Source organism: Papaver somniferum, chromosome 2 (assembly GCF_003573695.1).
Source record: "Papaver somniferum cultivar HN1 chromosome 2, ASM357369v1, whole genome shotgun sequence".
NCBI classification, from domain to species: Eukaryota; Viridiplantae; Streptophyta; class Magnoliopsida; order Ranunculales; family Papaveraceae; genus Papaver; species Papaver somniferum.
In genome coordinates this window covers 86,589,340-86,602,957 of record NC_039359.1, presented here as the reverse complement: position 1 = coordinate 86,602,957, position 13,618 = coordinate 86,589,340, and the positions used below count along the sequence as shown (strand labels likewise).

General features: G+C 36.1%; 2 pseudogenes; one reads left to right on the top strand and one right to left on the bottom strand.

Annotated features, from left to right (window-relative positions):
• Nucleotides 1-320: 320 nt before the first annotated feature.
• On the bottom strand, nt 321-1,231 carry LOC113351557 (annotated as a pseudogene).
• An 8,561-nt stretch (nt 1,232-9,792) lies between these two features.
• LOC113351556 lies at nt 9,793-12,698 on the top strand (annotated as a pseudogene).
• Nucleotides 12,699-13,618: the final 920 nt, after the last annotated feature.

Below are 13,618 nucleotides of genomic sequence, written 5' to 3'. Positions count from 1 at the left end.
ACGAGAATCAACGAAAGAGCGGGTTAGTTGACTTTAAGGGTGGGATTGAGGACTCACTCGTAACTACGAAGTGATGGTACGGAATGGATGATGTTATACTTTATAAACTCCCACTATCTTGTTAATTTAAGGGAGGAACTCATTTTCTTGTCCTACAAATAGGTCCGGAGATTCGAAAGAACTCGATCGTACATGCCCCTCCTTTTAGTCGAGTAATTGAAATTTACTTAACCTAGGTTGTTTACTTACTTGTTATACGTATAGATTCATCCCCTCTTCGAGCTTGAATTGCTCAAGCTTCCTTCATCTTCATATGATCCTCACCAATAGATAGAAACAAATGGGAATAACCAAACCACATCTACAAAATTCCGATACCATGCAACTGATTCAAAGCCAACATGATGCTCCTTGGTTAGATGACCAAGATATTGGCGTAAATCACCAACGATCGAGAAGAGAGTTCCTATAATCACATGAAAACCGTGGAATCCAGTTGCTAAGAAAAAGATAAAATCATATACACTATCCGAGATCGTGAAGGGTGCTTGGTAATAATATTACATTACTTGAAAGATAGTGGACACTAGAGCCATTAAAATGGTAGCTACTAAAGCATAAATTGTGCGTCTTTCCTTCCCCGCGAGTATAGCATAATGAGCCCAAGTTACGGAAGCTCCAGATGAAAGGAAAATAAGGGTATTAAGAAAAGGGATTTCCCTAGGATCTAAAACAAGAATCCATTTCGGCGGCCAGCAAGATCGGATCTCTATCGTATGTGACAAATACAAATGAAAGAACGCCTAGAAGAAAGCAGAAAAGAAGAGAACCTCTGGCACTATGAAGGGAATAAAACCATATTGAAGTAATGAGAAGTCTTGCACCCACTTGATATAAATGCATGTATATCACAATGGTCACACCTCCTATGGTAGAATCTAAAGCCCCGAGTGAACCTGAAATAGGCCAAGGACTTGGATCTACCGAATGAAAATAATGCCTCTGAGATTCAATCACAACAACTTTGACTCATTGTAGTAAACCTTCCCACTTCCCTCTTCAGAATACCTTCTAAAATGAGAAGGGCTCTTTGGGATCAAAACTTTCTCTCACAGTACAAGAAGGGAAGATTCTTTCATTATCTTGGTAAAAGTATTTCTAGACTCCTTTCAGTCGAGTCTCTTTGAGCCTCTCCCTGCCTTGTAGAACAAGACAGTAAGTGAATTCTCATAAGTCGAGGGTTGGGCGTGGATGATCTAACGATCGAGTGTCTAAGTTCCCTAAAGGGAACCTCCTTTAAGAAGCTTCGATGAACAAATGTGAAGGATTCATTCTTTAAAGAACGATGCTTCCTTGACCATTGAGAACGTGGATAAGCATTAGGTCATTTTTACAACACATTCCCCATACAAGATTGACATAAGTTCTAAATGAAGACTTCGAGAGAAAATAGAAGATGTTTCTTTCCGTTTCTCGTGAGACGCCATCTCTTTGAAGCAAGAAATTAACATCATTTTCCTCCCTTTTCCCATTAAGTCCACAAAGTGGCACCATTATTGGGAGACTTCCGATAATCTTGAGTACATGTAGATATACCGGTGCTAAAATCTTTGATAGAGATCAATCCTCCATTGGATGCCTTGCTACGGATTTTGGTCCCTCGATGTGAAAGCAGTTCGTTCCGTAGTTTGAGATTCCTGCTGATCCCTAGAAACCTATTGGAATCATTAGTTATGGAAACATAAAAATAAAGAGGAGAAGGCATGACCAGAAGAATTGTGTAAAATAGGTAAATTGATCCACCGGGCCTTTTCCACGTAAAAAGGGAGTCTTTTGTTACAATCGAACAAGAAGTAATGTGGATAATTAAAAAATCAAAATCGATTTGAAATTTTATGAGATTTACCAACAAAAAACAACAACAACCCAATCAAAAAAATGGGTCCCATAATTATTACCTTCTAAATCCTGGGGCGGCAGGACCCAGTATTTGTAAGCGAATGGTTTTTGAGTAATCTATATACCCAGCTCATTTAGAAAGGCTCTCGAGTCTTGATAGAGTTTCAATACTTGGGCTCAATAATAAAATCACGTCTACGTAATGGACTTTCCGTTTATAACATTTTTCTCAATCTGTGACTTTTCATTCGTAACAAACCGAAAATGCTATATAGCCAGCTGATTAACAGCTGAATGACAGCATTTTTTGACGTGGCCAAATATGTGGCAGAAAGAGACTGTTTTTATCTTTGCCACGTCACTTGAGCAAACGAAAATAATTCTCAAGGTTTTTCTTCTTCTTTCCCATTAATGTTTGTACAGTAATTGAAACTCTAACCTACCGGAGATAGAGAAGGTGAACATCATACACAAACAAACCTTCTTTTCATCTTTTTACTCGTTTTTCTTCTCCTGCAAAATTTTTCCACTTATATTATTGTTTATGACCATTGATGGCTAACAACAGTACCTTATTCATCTTGATTGAGAACCTGAGATAATGCTATCTATAAAAGTAAAAATCGATCCACAAAAAAGCCTATAGTTAAAATAAGAGACCCAATCAGAATGACTAATTGATTATAAGATTCAGATTCGATCTATGTATTTCTAAACCTAATTGGTAATTTGGTTTTGAATTGATCGTTAATAATAATTCCCAAAAAATTACAAAATCTGTGATAAGAAATCTTAAGAATTACCACTACAAGAAAAGTTGGATTAAGTGACCAGGCATTTTTGGTTGGAAAAGCCCATATTGAGTCGCTCTAACCCTTAAAGCGACTTAATTTGGCTCTCGCTCTCGAGTTGCTAAAGGTGGGATTTCTACAAGTCTAGAGCAGCTAGGAAATCACTTTAGTAATCAAGCAACTATCATGTAACGTCTTTTTTCTTAATTGCTTCATGGCTAAACCGACCTCCCTAGAGCAAGCAAAATAGTGATCGCTTTAAAGCTAGACCAACCAAAATACAGCAAGTAAAACGTTGATCACTTCATAGATAAACCAACCATAATAGAGCAAGTGAAATACCTGAAGTTGGTTGCTTACATTTTTGAGCTACCAAATGTTTTGCCCTGAAGTTGGTTGCTTGCGTTTTTGAGCTACCGAAGTTGGTTGCTTACATTTTTGAGCTACCAAACTTTTTGCCCGAAAGTTGGTTGCTTACATTTTTGAGCTATCAAACTTTTTGCCCGCTACATCTGTTATTCTGGTGCCGAACGTATCTGGCCTATTTCGATTTAGATAATCCTAAATTGAAATTACAATTAAAATTGATACTAAAACAAATTATGAACCAAATTCAAAACTGAATCATGTTTTATTATATCACATAGATCAATTTACATCATTTCTTAAAAAAAGACAATCTTTAGAGGAACAAAAAGATCAAAAATACAAACTAATCATTTCTTTAAAAAATGCTGATTACAATTTCCTTAATTTTGAAACTAAAGATGAACACTCCTTCGACTTTGTAGCATTAAGCTCATAATAAGAGATTCATACTGCCATCATTATTGTGTTTAAGTTCCTATCTGATCATTCATCATTCAAGTGTAAAGAAACCAGCAAATCCTGAATCTCCACAACTTGTAGTCTGCTTTTTGCCACAATGTTACTAATTCAGATTATACAAAACACGAACATGTCAAATCAAAGATAATGATATTCATAATATAAATTTTAGAAATGATATAATGAAGAATGTCATTATTAGCCAGGAACATCTGAAACAAAGGACATGATTGGGACATACTTTCGGTATTCCGATAGAGGCACTAGTTTCCTCAATAACGAGACCATCACAATGGTGGATGTTAGGTTGTCAATGACTGAGCTTAGAAAGAAAGTGACAATTCCAACTTGAAATGTACAGCAAGAACCCATGGTGTTATCACATCAACGTCATGCATTTCAATCACATGAAGATATCAAAAAGCATCTAACGTATACTTACATCAAGAATATATTTTCATGACTATACTCTTAGGAAAATCTATATCTAATGTACTTCAATATTTCAGCTTAGACATGGATGGGATAATCGGAAGCCACCAGAACTTCATAACATGAGCCATCAAAATATGGCAGTGATTCTCTGTCCTTGCAGATTTTTAGAATGAAAAACAGATATACATGTTTCTGCTGAGAATGCGTTTTTACAATAGTGTGAACAAACACTTCAAGGATTAGTTTGGCTTTATAATACATATGTAGGCATCTGACAGTAAAAAGTGAATAACAATTTACTTATATGCTTTTGGAGCAAATGGATCAATAGAAACAACAGAGGTAACACCAATACACCATGTCATAATATGGAAATGGAATCAGAAGAATCATTCAATGAGGAGTAGCGACCACTCACCACCCAAAGAAGAGTCCGTCACAACCAAACAAATAAGAACTCAATAGGGGAAAGAAACAAACATGAAAACCTCCAGATAAGAGAGGTTAGAAATGAAAGGAGCAGTTGATTATTTCGAAAAAGAAAATAGCCAGTATCATGTTTCTATATACTTTTCCCATTAAGCTGAAATCTCAAGAAATTGAAATGAATCTTACCCCGATGCTTCTGATAACCCATAAACTAACTGCCATCAATAATCCAACTCCACTTTTATTGAATGCTAAAGATTCCTCAAAGATAATCCCTGCATATCCTAATCCGAACAGTGTTAAAGAGAAACTTAACCTATATGGTTATATGCAATGGTTCTACTCATAAGCAATCAAAGAAAGCACAATTTAAATGACGATTCAGGCAAACAAAACATGGGGATGGACCTGATTGGCAGCAACCCACAGCCCCAGCCGCAGCTGCTCCAACGATTGCAAACGCTTTCAAGAAATCAGTCTTTGGCTGGTAACTCGCTTCAAAATCTTGGGAGCTCACATCATCAACTGAACATAATGGATCACATGTCCTTGACCTCTGCATCAATTCCTACAGAAAATGCAACTATCAATCAACTGAACAGTACGAATCATATATCCACAAATATGGAAATGCTTGTGCAGATATTTTAGCAAATGGGGTTCATTGCAGGTAGTTTGAACCACCTAGTATGATCCAAAAATGTAATGAAGGTGGACACAAATGTCCTACCTACATATAGATTAGATTTTGATTGTAGAACCTTAGAAACACAGTGGTCAGAATATTCATCTCCTCAAATACCATCTGAAATTTCAATGAAAACGAGTTTCTTGAGAAAACATTCAACAAGGGCATTTCCAAAAAAGAAAGATAATACTCGGTAAAAAAAAATTACCTGAACTCCATCAATTTCACATCGATCTCCAACATCAAATGGGTGCATGACAAACAAAAATATGATTGATTCGAACATCGTCTTGCAAGTATTACCAAATAGAACTAATTTGCCATGTTCCTGCAATTAACCACTTGCATAAATTAGCAAACCAACACAAGGTAATTGAGAAAATGTAAGAAGTCAAGTGACTTAAATTTCAACTCGCCAGAATTGCAATAGCACTTCTACCTGGCAGAGAATAGTGCAAGGGATCATCTCGCCAAGACTTTGTGATAATCCCGTTCTAGCTCATCCCAATGTAAACACTATGAAAGAAACAAAAATGAATAAGTGACTACGAATGAAAGACTAAACCATATTCAATTCACCAAAACTTTAACAACTTTACCCTCATCTCCCATGCTAACAATACAGAGAATGACCTACTATAATCAACCATATTATCAAAGGCTACTATAATCCAACTATATTATCAAAGAACTTCCTTCAAGTTACTGAATGAATCACACTATAAATCACTTCAAAATAATTATTTCTCAGAGGAATATTAACAAACACATCATAAGCATGGAACAAAATGTTTATCAAACAATCAAAATGAGATGCTTAAAGCCTCAGACAAGTATTACCAAACAGAAAACCCCTCTAAAATCCTAATTACATCTGAAACTACATTTTCATAATATGGGATCCCATAAAAAGCCGCACAATCAGAGAAAAAAAATCCCTAAAAACATTGATTTCTTTAGTTTCTTAAGCATTTTACTTTCAAGATCTTTGTAAGACCGAACTTCGGTGTTTGTATGGCCACGAAAACAAAATTATAAACATTAGAAATGATGGGGTTTAACTGTAATTCACCATCCATCTTGATTTCAATTCCTTCTTTTCTGTAATCAATTCCATCTACAGTTCAGTTAAAATCTTCATCTCCAATTTCTTGTTCAAACCCTAACTGTAATTCACCATCCATCTTGATTTCTAGCAGCAACAACACCAGTTCCACAAATCGAACCCATGATTAAGAAACTTTAATCAGAGATGTAAGAGATAATGAATTTTCTGTTATTGATTCGATGTTCAGGGATGGAGAGATATGATTCTTATGGCTAGGTTAGATGTTGAATGAAGAATTGAAAGGGGTTCTGAGATTGAATCGGTGAAAGAAGAAATCAGTAGCAGATTATGGATTGAAATCGGGTTTCGTTTGATTTAGGGTTTGTAGAAGGTGGATCTGAGGTATTCAATTGATGAGTTTCTGTGACTGAGGTTGTGATGATTTTCACCAGAAATTGCAGATGAGAATTAAGATGGGTCGATTCTATCAAGAAATGAAGATGAATAAGAGGGATTGAGAGAAGAGCAGCGGTGGTGATGCAGCGCCGACGGTGTGCTTCGGAGGAGAGGAAGAAAGAAAGAGAGAACCAAAAGGAATTAGAGTTCGAGTAGTTGATGATACAACCAAAATGAAAACTAAAATTATCGACGGACCACATTTCGTTTGATCCACTCATACGGATCAAGAAAAAGATCTTGACGGTTGATATTATATTTGGGATGTTCATGCGGATTGAGAAGTAAGTGTTTTTCTGTTTGTGCTAATACGTACTCATGTATCCGGTTTTGTTATCAACATTTGACACGAAAAAAATCCAAAAAAAATATTAATAAATTTAGGACATTGTTATCGACATTATGATATAAAAAAAATCCAAAAAATACATAAGAATGAATCGGGAAAATGAAAAATGAAATCGATAATTGGTGTGTTTCTTTGTGTTTTTGTGCTTTCTTTGTGTGTTTCCGGTTTGAATTTCGACTAGCCGCATAGGTCATGAAGTAATTTCTACTAGTCATGTAGGTCATGAAGTAATTTCTACTATTCATTATAGATAAATATGAAGATCAGTATGGATTTGAACTTCAAATTTGGTATAACGACATAGAAACTATGAACCACGAAGCTCCGGGAGGGTTCTGGCTTCAAACTTAGCATGATACATCATATTTATCGATAAATATGAAGCTCAGTGTCGATTCGAACTTCAAATTCGGTATAACGACATAGAAACTATGAACAACGAAGCTTCAGGAGGGTTCTGACTTCAAACTTAGCATGATACATCATCAAAATCGATAAATATGAAGCTCAATGCCAACTCGAACTTCAAATTCGGTATAACAACAACGAAACTATGAACCAAGAAGCTCTAGGAGGGTTCTGACTTCAAACTTAGAAGGATACATCATCAAAATAGATAAATATGAATCTCAATATCGATTCGTACTTTAAATGTGGTAAAATGGCATACAAACTATGAACCACGAAGCTTCAGAAGAGTTCTGACTTGAAACTTAGCATGATACATCATCGAAATCATTAAATATGAAGCTCAATGTCCGTTCGAACTTCAAATTCGGTATAACACACTATCACTACTTGAACCAGCTTTGTCATTAAAAATAGATTCCTGATTATAAATTAGACCGGCCTTGTTATCCGAAACCTACTGTTTGGTTTATACAAGTGCATCTCAATCGATCGACCTTAGTCAATTTCGCCACATAGTTATCTATCAAATAAACCGAATGTTCGTGGCTTCACTTAATTTCACTTGTTATTTGTCAATCTTACCCAATGTCAATCGGCCTCACTCAGATTTTCCCAAAAATCATAAGGTTCTTTAGTTATCTATCATTTTAATTGAATGTTCATCGACCTTAATTAATTAAAGACATTATTTATCAATCTTGTCCAATATTACTGGATCTCACTCAATTTTTCTTAGATTCCATGAGTTTATATGGTTATCGATCAAATAAACTAAATTTCCTTCGCTTTGACTTAATTTAACTTGTTATCCATCAATCTTACCCAATATCGTTGGACCTCACTCAGTTTCTCTTAAATAGATTGATTTATCTAGTTATCCATTATTTTAACTGAATGTCCATCGACCTTTGTGTATTTCACCCTTTATCTATCAATGTTATCCAATTCGCTCGACCTTACTCAATTTCTCTTACATAAATTGGTTTATCCAGTTATTCATTATTTTAACTGAATGTCCATCATTAGTTCACCGAGGATGGGAACTACTGACAGTAAATCGGGAAAATTGACCAAGTTCCACCGATTTTTTGAAAAAAAGGAATTAATGATATAATTTTTAAATTTTCAAGGTTTTGATAAAACACCTAAAACAATTTCATGTTGAATCATAGGAATCAGATTTTTCCGATTCTTTCTTTTTTCTGTCCCAATTTTTTTAATCACGTAATTAGGATATAAAGAGTATTTTAGATCATATAAAATTGTGCTAATTACAAAACGAACAAGGAATACGATTTTTCAAATTTATCTGGCCAATAGAAAGCCAAGAGCTAGGTAATGATTGGAAACAAATTCGGTAATTACCTTCGGTTTTCAATTAGATAGAATTTCGAGTATTGTATTAGAAATGGACGGAATGAACAAGTGAATTATTATCGTAGAAAATATGTAGAACATATATATTTTGGATTGAATACTACGAATGTGTATAAATCAATTGAATGAAAATGATTAGCAAAATGAGAAAGAATGGGAAACCCACCTCGTAAAATTACTGTAGAACTTCTATTAGAAACCCACCTCGTAAAATTTCTACAAATCAAAATTAAACATCTCAATATCAAACATCAAACACTAGATTGGTGATCGCTTCCCTTTCCATTATTAGAATCATCCACTTTCCTTTTCTGAATTGGTGGTCGCTATACCTTAGTTGCTGAGACAGGTTTTTAGCAACTAACCTACTATTCTACCCGCTATGTAGTACTGGGAAAAAGGCTGGAGCAACCCATAAATTTAATTAGTAGCTACGATTTAATGGGGGCATGTTAATAGCAGCCAAAGTTTTTGGTAATTGCAAACATGGTTGCTTAACTATTAAAGCGACCAAAATTTTGAGAGCTTGCTAAGATTTTGGTCGCTTAAACCAAGTTTTCTTGTAGTGTACGATGAACGACCTTCTGGTATTACTGAAACTATGGTCATAGAAATCAAATTTAGAAAGTCTGATTTGGTTATGAAGAAGAACAAAGGATTGGAAAGAGAAGTATTAAGAATCTAAACTGTACTTTTGGTGTTCATCTTAACCGTGAAGTAAATCCAACGCTGACATGTTTTCTTCATTTAATTATCGTGACGTGTTAATAGCAGCAGTTTTTTTCTCTGCCACGGGATTGCCACCTCGTCATTCGCTGTCAAGCAGCTGTTATGCTGCTGTTCATGTAGCAGAACCGCGTAATAGACTTGCCAAACTGGCTATTAATGAACCGCCCACTTCGGACTCCTCCAAAAGCGCTGTTGTTTTGCTGGGTCCTATAAATTTCGTTCGAGGCTCATCATTTTCCAAAAAAAATAGAGAAAAATCTCTTCATTCTCCTTTCTAGGGCGTACGCCGCATACTATAGTCTTTTCGGAACCACTGTTTTCTTGATCGCCAAAGATTTTTCTATATGCAAAGATGAAAAGAGATGCTACTGGCAGGGTTCTTAATGGTAATAATAAATCAGGATCTTGCAGTAGTAGTGATAATACTAAACATGTTGTTGGGTCTTCTTCATCAAAGTCTTTGCACTTCTTCGTGAGAAACTCCAATACAAACGTAATACATGCAAATGCAGATGATACGGTTGAATCTGTTCATGAACAAATTAGAAAAAAGACTAAAATACCTGTGGTCGAGCAAGGTTGTATATATTACCGAGGGAAAAAGCTTGAGATGGATAAAACCCTAGAATATTATTCGATACAGAAAGACGCACAACTTCAGTTGGTTGCAAGGTTGAGGAGTACCAAATATCCGAAAGCATGGCAACTTGTTAGTAAGTTAGTCTCCACAATAGGTTGTCTCTGTAGAGGTGAACGTACAAGTATGGTGCAAATAAAATTGTTTTTGATGATGTTCAAATGTTCATTAATATGTCTTCGATAATGAATGATGGTGCCAGTACTTTCAGTCATAATCAGATATTTGTATCTGGAGGTGCTGCAGCATCTCTGGTTACGTTGTTTGTTTCACCGATTACAGGTAACAAAGAGTGTGCCGAAGAAGCAATCAAACTTTTTTTACACCCTCTTAATTCTGATACGGTAACAACAATCACAAACTCATTCGGTTTCTATTATTTTAGAGTTCTGTAGATTGCTTCCTGACAACACATCTCAAAAGAATCCGCTTTATAGTTCTTGCCGAAATACACTAGGAAAAATGTTGGAAACATTGCAACTCGTGCATAGTGATAAAGGAATAGTTGTAATTCAGGGGATGTCTGAGCTGGGACGTAAGGTGATAAAGGGTTTAGACTCTTGTATTAATTCGCAGCAAATTGCTGTAATGTCGTTGTCAGATGATGTTCGTGATTTTGTTGCATTCTTGACTCCCTTGTGTAGCGGTTTAGGCGTGATGAATCTTCTACCTATTTGTTTGACTGATTTACGCCCATGTTATGTCATGGAGCTTGGAGCACTTCATGGTATCTTCTTAGAAATGCTTGGAAAATTTGATAAATGCTTGGAGGAATTGGAGATGCCAAAACTAAAGGGAAAATTGATAGTCTTCGGAGTGGATGGGGTCAATATCTCTTTATACTAAAAGCACTGAATACTTTATCTAAAATTTACAAAGGTGCTGAAGAAAATGTTTTATCTGTACTACGGTCAAGGCCGGTTGCTTTAAACGCTCTAATTTTGCATTCAAGGAGAAGTGATGATCATCGTTGGATTCTTGAGCATAAGGATTTGACAACTTTTGAATCTAGGAGGCATTTGACGATGATGTTGTTGCCCGGGGTGAAAGATGATGGGCGTATGTTTGAAATGCTTATTGACAGGAAACGGTTATTGGCTGAATCATTTGCGCATATAAGCAAAGCTGACGTTAGAAATTCACAAAATTGGTTAAAAAGACCAAAATCAACAATTTCTGGGTGAAAAAGACTTGTACATTTTGATACTGTTTAAATGGACAATTAAAAGGATACTGTTCAAATGGACAAAAATATAAAAATAGCCAGGATGTAACCAATTTCATTCTACCCATTTTCAAATATTTTTTCTTATTTTTAATTTATATCAGGATGCATCCAGTTTCATCCTTGCTATTTTTTAAAATTAAGCCGCGATGAATCCAGTTTCATACTTACTATTTTTTTGTCCATTTCACCCATACTAATTTTTACTCGTCCATTTGAATCATGATTTAAAATTTTTTTGGACAAATGACCCATTTTCCGTTAAAAATTTGCTTGGTGGTAGACTTTTCATGGAGTTTAAAGATGAGGAAGCGACGGGTCCTGGCGTTTTGCGTGAGTGGTTTTGTGCAGTCTGCCAAGCCGTATGCAATCCACAGAATGCGCTATTTGTAGCTTGCCCAGACGACAGTAGAAGGTTCTTTCCTAATGCAGCATCTGATGTCCACTCACTCCACCTTAAATATTTTCAATTTTTTGGACGGGTAATTGCGTTATCACTGGTGTACGAAGTGCAAGTAGGAATCCTATTTGATCGCACATTTTTCTTGCAATTGGCTGGAAAGACTGTTTCGCTGGAAGATGTGAGAGATGCTGATCCATTATTTTATTCCAGCTGCAAGAAGATTCTAGAAAGGGATACTGAATTGTTGGATTCAGATGCTTTGGGTCTGACATTTGTCAGAGAAATAGAAAAGCTAGGATCTAGGAAAACTGAGGTGCATAGCATTGCGTTGAATAGCAAGAACCGAAAAGAGTACATAAATCTCCTTATACATCATCGTTTTGTGAAATCGGTCTCACATCAAGTACAAAATTTTGCCAAAGGTTTTTTCTGAAATTCTTGGCAGTGCAGACCTGCTTGCGTTCTTTTTTCGGAGTTTAGAGCATGAAGATCTTGATCGGATGCTGCATGGAAGTGATAGAGCTATATGTGTCGAGGACTAGAAGGCGCACACCGAGTATAATGGCTGTCAGAAAACTGATAATCATATCAACTGGTTCTGGAAGGTACATTCTTCAATCCCAGAGTTCTATTTTCTGCAGGTTGCAACAACCAGTGGTGTTGTTTAGTTTATGAAATAGATAGATTTTTATTGTGTTGACTGTCTAAACCAATAAAACCATGCTGCAGAATGTAGAAGGCATGTCAGATGAGCAGCGAAGGGTACTTCTTTTCTTCTGGACAGCAGTCAAGTACTTACCGGCGGAAGGTTTTGGTGGGCTTCAGTCTCGATTGTTTATACACAAATCACTCAACTCCCCTAAACGACTACCTTCAGCACACACATGCTTCTTTCAGTTATGCCTTCCGCGCTATAGATCTAAAGCCACGATGCAGAAATCTCTTCAAATCATTACCCAAGAACACGTGAGCTGCAGCTTTGGTATGGGGTGAAAGACAAAAAAAAAGGTTTAATAGGTGGGTCGCCTCTCCCTTTGGCTCTTTTCTTTCTTTTGGTCGGATATATCTTCAAAGATAAATTGCATCTAGAGATTGGCAATTAATAGTATGTGTAGAATCATAGGAACACAATTATTTTATATTTTATGAATTTATGCATGTAATTTTTTTTAACCGATATCTAATTTATTCAGTACACTCTTCACTTGTAAAAGTATACGAGTCTTTACCAATCCAAGTAAGAAACTATATGTTATTTTTGTTCCTCTCAAGGTAATACAAGTTCAGTTTCACACACCTATTTAAAAGTTAAAACCTTACTCTTTTTATCTTCGAAGTGTATTTTTACATAAGGAGGATGAATGAGGGGTAAAACAGTGATGTTCCCTCAGTCCTAATTCAAACACCATAGATCTTAATCACCCCGTCTATCTTGTTACGGCAAACAGGGCTACTCCCCCCCCCCCCCCCCCCCACCCTGATAGAAACATTTTTGTGTCTAAGTTGTCCTCAATTTTCTGTATTGTTGGTACTCGATTTCGTATTTATTATGGTATTTTATGTGTTTGTAGGTATTTTGGGGAAATAAATATTTTTGGAAAATTCGGTTCGAAAAGTTGCTCAAGACACCTCCAGCGGACATTTGCTATACGGACCCCCACTTTGGATAAGGGGCACCCACGGCTATGTCTAGCCCAAAGTTGTCCTCAGCACCCATCTGCTATTCGCACCCCACTCTGGTTAGGGGGAAACCATCATCTTCGTTCAAGAATTTTTTTGGCGGGAAAACTATTTCACTCGTGCGAGATTTGCTGAGTGAATTTGAGAAAATTTCTCCTGGGAGTTTCTCTTGGATATGAATTGCTATTGATACGGATTAAGGACAATATATTCACTGCATGATTTAAGAAGAT